Genomic DNA, 14,584 nt, shown 5'->3' with positions numbered 1-14,584 from the left:
TCAGAATCGGCCCAATAAAATACCATCGACAATGGAAAAATACTTCACATAATTACGTTCTCCGGCGGCAGAGCAAGCGCATCTTTTATATCGCCCTTGCCAGCTTTAAGTTGAACAGTCGATGCAATATCCGAGCATTCCGTAACACCGGAAGCTTCGCGATTGTAAATAAACGCGCAATGCAATATGGGATGCGGAGTACGCTTAGTCTTTAGCACGGGGTTTTTAGAATTGTAGACGCACTTGCCGCATGGCTTACTAGTATATACATGTACGCGTGCACGATTAGACTGCACAGCTGGTAACGAGACCATATGCATCGTACGGTATATTATGTGTACTAGGCATGCACAGAATTGTATGCGATCTGCTGATGATTGCGACAGCGCTGAATATCCACATCGTCGAGTCGGAGTGCGAGATGGATAAGTTTCTAATTCGAGTTCAACCTGGCTCTGCCAAACGGCCAGAGCCAGCGCCAGAAGCCTCTCCAAATCGAGATACTGTTGAGAAGGATAAGCCAAAAAAGAAACAGAAAAAGAAACAGACTGTACAGAGACAATCGACAATCAAGTCTTGGGGCCTCGATTGGCTCGAATCTGAAGTGTGTGAAGCTGAAGGCGACTCTGGTGGGATGTTATTTATTGTAAGGCCTGTAGGGCATTCCCCCACCACCGGGAGCTGCCGGGCATCATTTTAACAGCATCATTGATCTGCTCAGCTGGATATGTTACTCAGTAGCCACTCATTCAACTGCTCATCACTATATCACTCAGGGCTGATATCACTATTCAAAGTTGAGACAAAACTAAAGAATAACAAGCCTGAACATTCATATATGGTGAACACCTTTCTTTAATATCATATATGTGATCTTTGAGTCTATTTGAACAAATCCTCAACCAAAATGCAAACTTACATGTATACAGTAATTACAGTTAAATATGTTCTGAGCTATTAGGCGTCACAGTGAGTCTCGGAATGTCAAAAGGTAATTGCTGATATGCGATTAAAAAAAGTAGCCCCATGAATTAGAAAATAGCCCCAAGATATTCAGTGGTAACCCCAACGTAAAAAAAAAAGTAGCCCCTAAAAATAAATTATTAATTCCTACCCTGGGGAGTACACAACCGCCTGTCCTGCGCACGTAAGGAGTTTGGATCACCCATCAGCCTGTTAGACAGAAATCCTGATCGACTCAAAGACACTGACTGTCCTCTAGGGGGGGGGGCGTTTCATCAAACAATTAGTCGGTGGTTTTCTCCGACTAATTGTGATTTTCACCGACTAATTTAATTTTCATCGACAATTTTGCTATCACCGACTAAATTCCATTTCATGAAAATTTGTCGGTGATTTTCTCCGACGAATCATTGGAAACTACCGACTAATTTTGTCGGTGGTCTTCACCTACCGACAAAACCCATTTTCACCAACTAATCAGCCTTTTGTATACCTTAGCAGCTAAAATCGATCAATTTCAGTTGATTTTGAATATAAGATTTTAAAAAATTGCTTATTTTTCATTTCATTAAGAAAATTCAAAGAAAATGTATTTATTTTTAGTCAATGACAAATAAAAAGTAGACATTTCAAGAATCATATTTTTATCTTTAAAACTATATTTTCATAAATATTAATCAATACATAGGAAACATCTTCAAATGTACACATTTTTTCAAACATAATTTTCTTCAACCCGAATAAATTATTGTGCATTTTTTAATCAATAATGTCCGATAATGTTTGAAAACTGTGGCCTCATTGACTTTCGTACAAGTTTTTCAATATTGATTAGTGTTGTTGGTGTTGCTGCTGCTGTTGTCATCGTGGTTGCTGGAATTGCTGTTGTTTTTGCTGCTGCTCTTGGTGTTGTGGGTGTGATTGTTGCATCTCCTGGTGCAATTAGTTGTTGTTGCTACTGATGTTGCTGAAGGTGTTGCCTGTGTGGTTGCTGTTGTCATCGCTGCTACTGCTGCTGTTTACGAGTGTGGCTGTTGCATCTCCTGATGCATTTATTGATGTTGCAGCTTGTGTTGTTACCTGTATGATTGCTTGTTAGAATCCTTGCTGTTGGCTTTGTTTCTACTGTCGTTGTTGCTACTGCTGTTGATGTTTAACACTTGGTTGTTGCATCTCTTTATGAAGTTATTTATGTTGCGCCCAATGTTCCCTGCATGGTTATTGGAGCTCCTGCTGCTGTTGATGTTGCCAATGTGGTTGTTGCATTTCTGCTGCAATTGTTATTTTTGCTGTTGCTCTTCATGTTGTTGGTGTGGTTGTTGCATCTCTTACTGCAGTTGTGGTTTTGGCTGCTGGTGCTGTTGCTCCGGCTGCTGTCCATGTTTATTGAAGTAACTGAAATGGAACTATTTTATAGAGCATGTTATATTTTATTAATAAAGATATTAATTTCCATCATTATTGATATCAAAGTTATTTATTCCTAATTTAATTATTGTTAAAACTTACATTTTTTTAACTTTTATTGTTTGAAATAATAACTTCACAAATGGTTAAAATATTGTCACCAAAGCCTTATTAAACAAAGAAAACAAAGAAGTCAATAACAAAGAAATGCATAAGAAAATTATTAAAATGTACATGTATATACAATTGATGTTAATGACTTGGGTTTTCTCATTGGTTTACCAAAGAAAGGGAGTCAAAATTATCACATTTGGTCTTTATTTCTTGATTTAGAGCCAAATGCTGATTTCATGCAAGAGTCATGTTATCATAAATAAAAAAAAACATCAGGAGCAGCAGCATACCTGCTGGTTTCTGAAGCGAGTGCACAATCAACAGGCAAGATCCTGAGGCACCCCCCCCCCCCCTCTCCCTACCAAGATCATTTGAATTAGTGAGGTTTAATGAGTGCTTTTAAGATTTATACAGGCCTACAAGAGATATAAAAAAATGTGTTCTTTTTGGGGTAACTTTCCGGTGTTCCTCCCTGACAAAGCAGAAGATGATGGTGTGGGGGTCTAATAGGAATGCAGAACAATGGAACATTCATTTACTATTTCGGCAATAGAAAGCAAGTCACACCATCTAGCAATGATTGATATTGGTTGTTTTACAACTGTCCAAGAAATATCACCATTTATCAACTAAGCATCTAAGCACTTTATAGATGTCATTGTTTTCAAATATTGACTGGTAGAAGACCAAATAAAGAAGAGAACAGTAATGGTCATTTCAATTTTTTGTAAAATGTGACTTTACTTTCTTTGCCAAAATGAGGCAGTCATAATTAAAGGTCAAGTCCACTCCAAAAAATGTTGATTTGAATCGATAGAGAAAAATCAAACAAAAATAACGCTGCAAATTTCATCGAAATCGGATGTAAAATAGGAAAGACATTTTTAAGTTTCGCTTGTTTTTCACAAAACAGTTAAATGCACAACTCAGCAATATGCAAATGAGAGAGTCAATGATGTCCATCACTCACTATTTCTTTTTTTTTTTTTTTATTGTTTGAATAATACAATATTTCAATTTTTACAAATTTAACAATAAGGACCGATTTAACTTAACCATAAACTGTTAAAATAATTGTAATTCCACATGTTCAGGGAGAAATAAAACTTTGTTCCACTTGACAAGGAGAAAATTAGAATATTTCATATTTCATATAATAAAATAAAAAAGAAATACTGAGTGGGTGACGTCATCAGTCTGCCAATTTGCATACCGACCATGATGTGCATATAACTGTTTTGTGAAATTAAGCGAAACTTTAAAATGTCATAACTTTCTTATTTTACATCCGATTTCGATTAAATTTTCAGTGGTGTGCTGGTTGAATTTTTCTCTATTTATTCAAATCAAGTTTTTGTTGGGGTGGACTTGTCCTTTAAAATACCTTACATTGGCAGTATTTCCCTGCATAATGTTTTGGGCATCGACATCTCTGAATGCCGCCTTCTTCTTCTCGGATCCCATCGTTCTTACAAGGATCTAGAATATGTTATGATTGGATGATTGATTTCATTTTTTCCCTTTTTTCAGATCAACTTTTTGTTGGGGTGGAATTGTCCTTTAAGTGTGTTTTAACTTACAAGTGACATCACATTTCCTGCCTTCTTGTCTGGCTCTCCTAAACCTTCAACCATTTATACTTGGGTAACTTTGTATCTCATGTCCGTCTGAAAAGTTTGGGTGAAGCCTCCACCTGAAGAAAAAATAGTATTGAAATAACTAATTAAAATATTTGCCATAATCTTGTATTTCTTATGTCTAAAACAGGAAAATAAAACATCTTTTTATTACCAGGTTTCATATAGAAGGGGGTTAATAAAGGGTTCAAGTTTTTATTATGTTAATCAAAAATACAAACAATAGTAAATGACATATGCTCTGGCTGAGAAACTTAAATAGTGAAATTATTCCTCACAATGTAGAGCTCTTGTATGTACATACACATGAGCAAGTAGTGATAAATGGATTGATAGACTAGACCCCTTCTGGAAAAAGAGGCCTATATAAACTTTAAGAAGCATTTTGGGGTAAAAGTTGGACACCGGACTATTTCACACAATTCAAATACTGTATAAGCTGTAATTTTCGCGGGATTTCGCGAATTGCCGATCGGCCGCGAATTTAACAACACGCGAAAATATTGACACACTTCTTAGTCAGTGCCAATGTCCCCAGCAGCAAAGCTTTGCTATTAAAAACATACTGTGTAGTGAGAAAATGGAGATATGCACCTCTATATGTACAAAAAATAAGGCTTAGAAAGTACAGTTAGTGATTCAAAAAGTTAGCTAGAATTTCACTTTTTTTAATTTCTCAAACAAAATCAGAGCCTAAAGTATTTTCTAACATTATTTCATCAATATCTATACACTCACTGTAATATTAAAATGTATTTTCCATGAAATAATTTGATTTTATTGTCATCTGATTGACTCTATACACACGTATTGGCAGCTATTTGCATACTCATTAATATTCATAAGTCACATGACCAGAGCTTTTAAAGGTGAAGATTCTGTTCACAAAATTCCAAATTTTTGCACTTTTACCATCTTTTTGAAAAATTAATAGAACAAAACACCAATTCTAAAGATTGCTTAACCCTATAAATTACAGATCAAACTGTGGCATGATGAATTTTCAGATTTAAAGGTAAAAAAATTGAAATTTAAACCACTTTTTTCCACAGTTTGTAACTGTTTTTACAGGGACATATTTATGTACAAAACACACATCAGCATGGGACTTTGAGGAGTAGAGATATGCACGTGATTTGCACTAGATATACTTCTTTTAAGTGCTGTGGAAATATTTTCGACATCTTCCGATCGCGAATTTAACAACCCGCGAAAAAATGTCGGGACCCCGCGATTCGCGAAAAATTCTGTACGCGAAAATAACAGCTTCTACAGTATGCTAAAATCTGATAAGATCGGTTCCCAAGCTAATTTCTCATGTTTTGACCACCTAATTTGCATAAACAAAATGGCTGCCAAATTGACAATTCAGAATATTATTTTGACAATGTTCTTTAATTATATTCGCTTTCACAGACATGAATACTGCAAAATCCTGCATACATACGTGTACCTTTCTGGAAAACTTGTTATTTTTGTTTGCGGCTAATTAATTATGCAAATTTATGCATATTTTGGATCATTATGCTATAATTTGATAATTTCAGCTCAAATGTTTATATTTTTGGTACAAATAGCATTTACATCATTATAAATAATTGTACGGCCCTTAGAATATAATATCACAGTGAATAATAATGTATTTTATTGTTTTTTTGAATTTCTTATGTATTTCTTTGTATTTTGTAACTTTTGTTTTGTACATGTTTTGTTATGGGATCTGTAAAATTATTGATTATCAATGGCAGAAAATAATTAGCTTCAATGATTTAATTATGTTATCACTTTTTTATTTGCATATATCCATGGGCATAAACAGATGCACCCACATCTGCATACAAAGGTAAACTCCTGCACGGAGGGCCTTCCCATTTAAAAGCACACTGGTGGAGATCCAACAAATTTCATGAACCTATCTGTATTCAAGCGAATGTCATTATTAATTGCTTATATTTTTATTATAAAATGGTATCTTGAATTATGATATCAATCAATTCATTCATATTTACAATTTTAGATGATGAATTATTAAATTTGAATCATAACAGTACTGTAATTCTCAACTCCTAATAGTCAATCACTTGCATTTAATATCCTTTGGAGTATTTATGTTCCCGACCAACAGAATCTGATCACACATACATGTATATACATTTAGTGTGTTTTTCTTTAGCAAAATGAAGTGAAAACCGTCTGCTGAAAATGAGATGTCCTGTGTTTTTCTCCATTACGCTCCTCAAATTGTCCCAATATTGAACAAAAATTCTCAGAACTGAACCCACATATAATCCATCTAATTTCTCATTTTGCCTATCAATTAGACCGTTTTCCGTGTTTTAAAAGCCAGACTGTGATGTTTTAAAGTTCCACAACGAATAAGTCACTGCATATCCTTTTAATAACAATTTTTTTATCATTGGACTTCATTAACGGATAACATGTGCATCTCCATAATATATCTTTTCCAATGCAGTGCTGCACCTGTCCTATCAAGGATTGCCGCTTCATCCAACTTCCCCCAGCTTGATATACACCTTTACCTTCGGGGTGTTGAATGATCAATGTCAGTTATCATCGATTTGGTGTTCCATTGGATGGCTTGATTGATAGGGCAGCCTCATATTATAAAAGTCATCTCTAATTGTTGAAATCAAACCAATTTAGTACAAGTATTCTGCGAGGCAGTTCGTATCGAAGTCATCGTGTTTGTGTTCTTGAGATATGTCCGATTCTCATGTCACAGATCCATAGAGAAAACCTAAACTTTTGTCTTGAGAGAGAATCTGCTGTCTAACCAGATCTTGTTTCAGGTGTTAAAATGCTCGGAGTGCACCTTTTCAATACCGCAGGAATTGTTTAATGTCTTCTAGGCCATTTATCGAACTTCTAATATTCACACATCTTCATATCTTCATAAGATAGACTATTTCAAATTGATAACGAAGATATCTTTCAGAGGATGGTGGGTTCCTGGCATGTTTGGCGTTCCTGTAGGTGATTATTAATCCACTTCTTTTGATAGGTATTTAACCCAACAGCATCCAATAGCTTACCCAGCTCTGATAGGCTACATGCAAGTCTGAGATATCACAATCAAAGTCTAGGTCGAGAATTTCTTCGATTGTAGAGCCAGGATATCTCTTTCTATGAGGAAAGCAGTTGCCTAAGTTATGTTTAACTTGTCAACCGGTTTTGATACCAGTGAACATGTCATTCTTCTTGGGAGACTGACAGTCTGTGGAATTGATGATTCTGCACTCCAATGGCAGGTTTCCTCTTACCTTGCCAACAGAGCTGTATGAAGCTGTATTCATCACTGGCATGCAGTCTCCTGTGACTACCCTTTGATATGGAGTTCCTTGGGAGTCTGTCCTTGTCCCTTGTTCTTCAAACTGTACATCACTCCTCTTGGCTCTGTATTGTGGCAACATGGTCTTGGTATACACTTCTATGCTGATGACATCCAGCTGTATACCTCACTTTTGATCAAATAGGTAAATATACAGAGGTTCGTGCAGCTGCTGTTGTTGGTGCTGCCATTGAGGATTGGATGTTGGATGAAGGTCAACTTCCTGGAGCTTAACAATAAAAAGCGAAGTATCTTGTTCTGTCATCTCCATATATGCGTAATTATTATGACTACAACTCCAGTCTTAATAGGTGAGGAAGCTATACATGTATATCTCCAGTATGCAAGGCTAGATCTCTTGGCGTAGTCTTTGATATAACAATGAGCATAAAGAAACACACATCACATGTCTGCCAATCTGCACATTACCTGCTCCACAGAATTGCTGAGATCAGACATTGTCCTACTGTACATGAGGTGGTGTAGAAAATATCATCCATGACCGGATAACCTCTAGACTGGACTTCTGCAACTGTCTCCATGCTGGTTTACCTTCAACAGGCATCTCTAGCAGCTTTTAACCATAGGACACACTGTGAAAATTTGTTCTGCATTGGGCAGTGACTGGGCTGGAAACCTTGTTTTGCCCATGTTTTAACCATGGAGCTTATCTGTGTTTAGCCCCATGTTTTTATCATTTCCTCTTCTCTATTCAGTATCGTTCGTCAAAGAATCTTCCAAGGATAAAAGCTGTGGTTTTCAGTTATCACTTTGATGGTTGACTTGGGGAAAATGTATCGTTGCCAAATAAATAAATAAATCGGTAATGACCAAAAAACTAGTAAGTGATCCAGTAATACAGACCCTTTGCATTTATTACAAAAAATTGTTCTTTGGTTAACTGGCATGATTGCAGTTCTGATGGAGCTGAATCAAAGATATAATTTTGCTACAAGGAACAATGTACTGATACTTATATCCGATTGATAAACTACACTGCGTAAATCATACGTTTAATTGATTATTTTAATATATCTATTTCAAGAAATTTAAGTTCAGCATGATAACAGGTTTTCCAACTTCTAAACTCTTCTTTTCTTACGGGTTCATTGAATTTGGTAATTGTCATGATTATAGGATCAGCATCAATGTTTTATAATGGGCATGTCTACTATACCTTGCAAGTATATTACTTTCTATATACAGGTGTGGGTGTGGGAGCATGTGTGTGTATTTGTTCCTGAGTACAATTAACAGTTGTGGCAAAAGAAGTTTATCAAATGATTCAATCATTGAAGCTTAATATTTGTCTGCCATTGATATTGGTTTTTTAAAGATCTCATATCAAACATATACAAAGCAAATGGCAGAAAATACAAGAACACAAAAGAAATATCAAAGAACAATAAAATACATACAAAAATTGACTTGAGTATTATATTTAAGGGCCAAACAATTATAATGATACAAATGCTATTTGTACCGAAAATAATAAACATTTTAGGTGTAATTATCAAATTATAGCATAATATTGCAAAATATGCATAAATTTGCATAATTAATTAGCCGCAAACAGAAATAACAAATTTTCCCAAATGGTACATGTTAAGTATGCAGGATTTTGCAGTATCCATATCGGTGAAAGCGAATATTATAAAAGAATATTGTAGAAATAAGATTATAAATTGTCAATTCGGCAGCCATTTTGTTTATGCAAATTAGGTGGTCAAAACATGAAAAATTGGCTTGGGAACCGGTCTTATCAGATTCAGCAAATTCAAATTAGGTGAAATAGACCGGTTCCCAACTTTTACCCCAAAATGCTCCTTGAACTCAAGTTCTCCCCATATTGGTCTTGTTTATGAGGGGTGAGAGCAGGGGCTGCAGAAACGTGGGGGGGAGGTGTGCATGTAAGCTGCAGGGTCAGCGGAAAGGTTTTTAAAGTGAGTGGGCTGACCATGCAAAAAATCATAACCAGATGGTCATTTTATGTTTTTCAGCCCCCGCATTATTTTCCAAAACCATGTACAAAAATGTAAAAATGACCATCTGCTTATGATTTTTTGCATGGTCAGCCCCCCCCCCCCCCACTTTCGGCTCAGCCCCCTCACTTTCAAAACCATTCCGCTGACTTTGCAGCTAACATGCAAAATATATTTAATCTATTATGTGTCTTTCATGTTTATGCGATGTTTGCATTACAAACTGACTGGTCAGTCCGATTTCATTGTCATTGATGTGGGTTTTAATGATTTAACATTCTGCAACCCAAACAATATCCTTCATTATTTTGAAATCATTATCGTATTTTACTAGTCTACATGTTACCTGTGGTTGCACTTCAATCTCAGTGTTTCTTCATCCATTGCCAAATCTTCTGCCACATGTTCATCAGATTGGCCGCTGGCACATTCCTTGCTGTAGTAGACAAGTCAGAGCCTAGCTTTCTAGTTCCAGACCCATCTTCTTCCGCATATTGTTCAAATGTCTGTAGTCTGAAATCAAAATATTAATGTCACATTGATATACATGTAGCAAAGAAATAGGTAGATTTACACAGTGATCATGGAAAAATAATGCACTTTCAATGAATATTGTTGACATTTCATAAAGGGGAATGATCAAATATACTGTACCAATCATTTTTCTTTTTTTATCATCCTGAAATTTCTAGAATTTATCAACAATCGGTCAACAATTTATCCTTGTTAATTCATATTATTTTCACTTAATTATAAACAAGATAGTCATTAACACATTACCCATACAAATAATAAAACAGTTTTTTCAATAATATTTTTTATAATTCAAAGAAAAGAAAAGTTTTTTTCTAACCCAATAGCGCTTGGATACCTTGCCGGTTAAAAGCCACGATCAAATTAATAAACAAGTGGAATGCCTCTGGCGGTTTCACCTGCATCACACGATTCAATATAGCAGCAGTGCTGACTTTGAAACCTACTATAACTCGCAAAAGATGTTCAGTGATACTTGGTTACTCTTATTTCCACGTTTTATGAACTAGACCAATACACTAATACAGAGATATGATGGTAATTCAACAAATACCCCCAATTTGGCCAAAGTTCATTGACCTTATATGACCTTTGACCTTGATCATGTGACCTGAAACTCACACAGGATGTGCAGTGATGCTTGATTACTCTTATGTCCAAGTTTCATGAATCAGATCCATAAACTTTCAAAGTTATGATGGTAATTCAACAGATACCCCCATTCGGCCAAAGTTCATTGACCTTTGACCTTCGTCATGTGACCTGAAATGCGCACTGGATGTTCAGTGATACTTGATTACTATTATGTCCAAGTTTCATCAATCAGATCCATAAACTTTCAAAGTTATGATGGTAATTCAACAGATACCCCCAATTCCGCCAAAGTTCATTGACCCTAAATGACCTTTGACCTTAATCATGTGACCTGAAACTTACACAGGATGTTCAGTGATACTTGATTACTATTATGTCCAAGTTTCATGAATCAGATCCATGAACTTTCAAAGTTATGATGGTAATTCAACAAATACCCCCAATTCGGCCAAAGTTCATTGACCCTAAATGACCTTTGACCTTGGTCATGTGACGTGAAACTCATGCAGGATGTTCAGTGATACTTGATTAACCTTATGTCCAAGTTTCATGAACTAGGTCCATACATTTTCTAAGTTATGCTGTCATTTCAAAATGCTGTCATTTCAAACGCCGCCGCCGTCGGAAAAGCGGTGCCTATAGTCTCACACTGCTATGCAGGTGAGACAAAAATGAAATACATCCCCATCAAACTGTCAACAATTTCTGGACTTTGACCTTTGTTCAATGGAACTTTAATATAAGATTCAAGGCAAAAAAATACTTGGGCTTGATGAGATCCATTGCATATTCTCCTATATTTTTTCTAATGAAGGGACCTTTAACCTTTACATTCTATTTAAGGTTAGGTTAGTCCAGATTGGACCTTGTTGTTTGGAAGTGCTTTTTCCCAAAGCTAACATAGAGGGCACATGTCTCCCAATCTCTAATCAGCGCCAATCCACTCATCTTCCCTGGGGACTAAGGTTAGGTATGACCAGGCGCTGATCGGGGGGGGGGGGTGGCACAGGGGGTAAGTGCCCCCCCCCCCCTTTGAGAAGCAAAATTAAAAAGTGAAGACTTGTCAAATTTTTTCAGGTAAGAAATACCTTTAATTTGTGGTTGAAAACACTTTTTTTTGCTTGTCAAATTTTTTCGGGTAAGAAATTTCCTTAATTTGTCAAAATTTTCCTCCAAAAAATTTGCCCTCCCCCTGTGGAAAATCCTGGATCTGCCCCTGAGTATGACTACTCTAACTTCATGTAGTACGATTATATTTTGAGCCATTATCAACAATAATTTAATTTATTTACCCCAACAACACCGATGCTATTGCAGATCGAAAGTCAAAATTTATAGGGTGCTAATTAGTAATTTGTCTAAAATATTGACTAAGAAAAAAAAAGCAAAACAAATTTCATAATCGCACAAAAATAAAGAGCATTATCTCCCCAAATTGGACAATCAATCTTTTTTTTTAAAGGGAGCTATGCAATGCCTCATTTCAAATGGGTGCGCAAAGTCAAAGATAATTTAAGATAGATCTAGGCCTATTCTAGTAAGGTAGTAAAGTTAGGCCTAGATCTATGCCCTAGGCTATACTACGTCTACGGCCACGCCCACGGGTTCACCATTTAAAACTAGTTAGATCTATAATTTTTTTAAATCTAGAACTAGATTTTAATTTTTATCCGGTGTGAACGCACCTCCGCCACATCATCCCCCCCAAATCCTCGCCTGCTGTCGAGAGCCTTCACTGCATTCGAGACTTGTGACTTGCTAAGCCTTATATGCCAAATAAGTTGAGAACATCCAATTTACCACTCACACTATTACCATGTGATTTAGCTCCTGTTCAATTCCAATATCTGTAACACAGAAATGGGAATGCCCCATATGTGTACATTAACAATTGCACACGCTGGTTTGCCTGGTGATCGAGGAGATCTCCGACCACACCGAGCAACAAAATTAGTACAAAACCAAAGGAAATGAAAAATTATGATTTGTAACATAGATTAACATAAAGGTAAAACAATATAAAGAATTTTCTTTGCAAAATTTATAAAATTGCAGCCATGTGCAGATCATAAAAACGTGTATGGACAGACTAACGTTAGTCTGGACCTGAGATAGTTATACAGACACAGAAACTCGGGTATGGGACTAGACTGGATTATGTGTTGTCAAGTTTATCGATCGTATCGACAAGGGTCCTGCCAGAAGATCCTCTTTTCTTGTAATTCATTTGATAATTACGCACCACAAATAATTCAATCACCTTACATACAATATGAACCACATTTTGAATGGTTTTACTTACGGTAAAATCCTCATTCACCTCTCCGGGGACCTTCGCTTCTACTAATTTCTTCGTTTCATTTCGAATCATCGCGGCGAAAACATCAACAAACATTTCATCTTTTTCACGACTTTGGGAGTGTGCGTGGCCTAATTAGTCAGCGAACCTCGTTCAAGACGATTTGTAAAATAAAAATTCCCTGACATGTCAGCTGCCTCGGACGTATCATGCACATTAAATGGCAAGACAAAGGGAAAAATACAGAGGCCCTTCGGCGTACATGTACGTGCTGGCATCCCCAGTTTATTCTCACTCCTTAGTCAAAGGCGGCTCAAGTGGTTGGGGCATGTTCGCCGCATGAAACCTTGGTCACATTCGGGAGTATTTTGGAGGGTGTTTGACTGGTTTTGAACATTTCAAAATGAGCCGAATTCCTCCGCGAATGTTCCTGAATCCCTACCGAATTTTCTTGCATTCGCAGAGGGAGAATAGAATACCCCCAAAACCACCCTAGTATTCGGATGGGTTCGCAGCTGATTCGGTTCCGATGTAACCCAGGCTTTAAGTAATGCTGTAAGTCAAAGCTGTGATCATATCAGAAGATCGGCGACGCACGCCAATAATTTAAATTAATATCGGCTAAAAATATCAGAATTTTAAATTGTTGTTTATCTCAAAGTTTGGGGATATTTTTTTGTCGGGACATGTTTTAAAGTGTTTTAAGGTGCTGTTGATTTATATATTAAAGGAAAGAACTCTTGTTTTCCGAAAAAAGAAATACAGATGTATCTGTAGAAGACGCATTTTCCTAGAAAGTCGGAAAGGCAAATCTAGATCTAAATAAAAGTCCACAACATCACATATCAATAAACCGTTGATCGGGATGTGTTTCAAAATTGTTTTTAGGTACTAACGGCCAGACACAATTTTATAAACTTTACGTTATGAACCTCCATTCTCCTAAAAGAAATATAAACAATGTATTATTCAGACAACAGCAGAAAGGAAAATAAAACAGAAGTCGTAGATATCTCAGATTACTAAACGTATGATCAGGAACATTGAAAAATTGTTTTGAGGTGCTAACCATTTAAAACATATTTTATATACCTTCCGTTATGAACTCCCATCCTCCAAAAATAAATATAAATGACGCATTATTGTGACAACGGCAAAAAGGAAAATCAAATAGAACAGAAGTCACAAACATCTCGGATTAATGTACGATCGATTGGGAATGTTTTTAAATTGTTTTAGGGTACTAACGGCTAAGATTCAGTTTTATATACATTTCGTTATGACCTCCCATTCTCAAAGAATAAATATAAAGGACGCATTTTCTCGACATCGTCGGAAAGGAAAATAAAAATTAAGATGTCACGGCAGTCTCAAACTAATTGCACAATCTATCAGGAAGTGTTTTAAAATTGCTTTGACTTCGAAACTGTTTGAATATTGCTCCAAAAGGTATTTCATATGGCCACAGATCATACCGATCAAAATGCTCAGTAGTGAGCATGTTATTTACTAACAAGCTATACTTACCTATACCATCTCATCAAATTGCTATTCGTTACCCGAATAGCCACCGGTAAAAACTCCCTGAAAAAAGGTTAACTGTAATCAAGTAGCCCGGAAAACTGTCACGGAACGAGACCCATAAAACCCGCTCACCGCATATAAGCCTCCTCTTTCGTAGCCAAGGAGGGCCGAAGTCTGCTGG

The 14,584-nt window shown here is 36.3% G+C and overlaps 1 long non-coding RNA gene across 1 annotated transcript; it reads right to left on the bottom strand.

The window, feature by feature from the left end:
• Positions 1-838: 838 nt before the first annotated feature.
• On the bottom strand, positions 839-9,967 carry LOC129270027 (uncharacterized). Its single transcript, XR_010295871.1, has 3 exons — positions 9,799-9,967; positions 4,065-4,177; positions 839-2,369 (listed from the first exon to the last, which is right to left on the bottom strand). It is a non-coding gene; the product is annotated as an uncharacterized LOC129270027 (long non-coding RNA).
• Between the last annotated feature and the right edge of the window lie 4,617 nt (positions 9,968-14,584).

Source organism: Lytechinus pictus, chromosome 15 (assembly GCF_037042905.1).
Source record: "Lytechinus pictus isolate F3 Inbred chromosome 15, Lp3.0, whole genome shotgun sequence".
Lineage (NCBI taxonomy): Eukaryota > Metazoa > Echinodermata > Echinoidea > Temnopleuroida > Toxopneustidae > Lytechinus > Lytechinus pictus.
The sequence above is the reverse complement of the archived record's forward strand: the minus strand, read 5'-3'. Positions and strand labels throughout refer to the sequence as shown.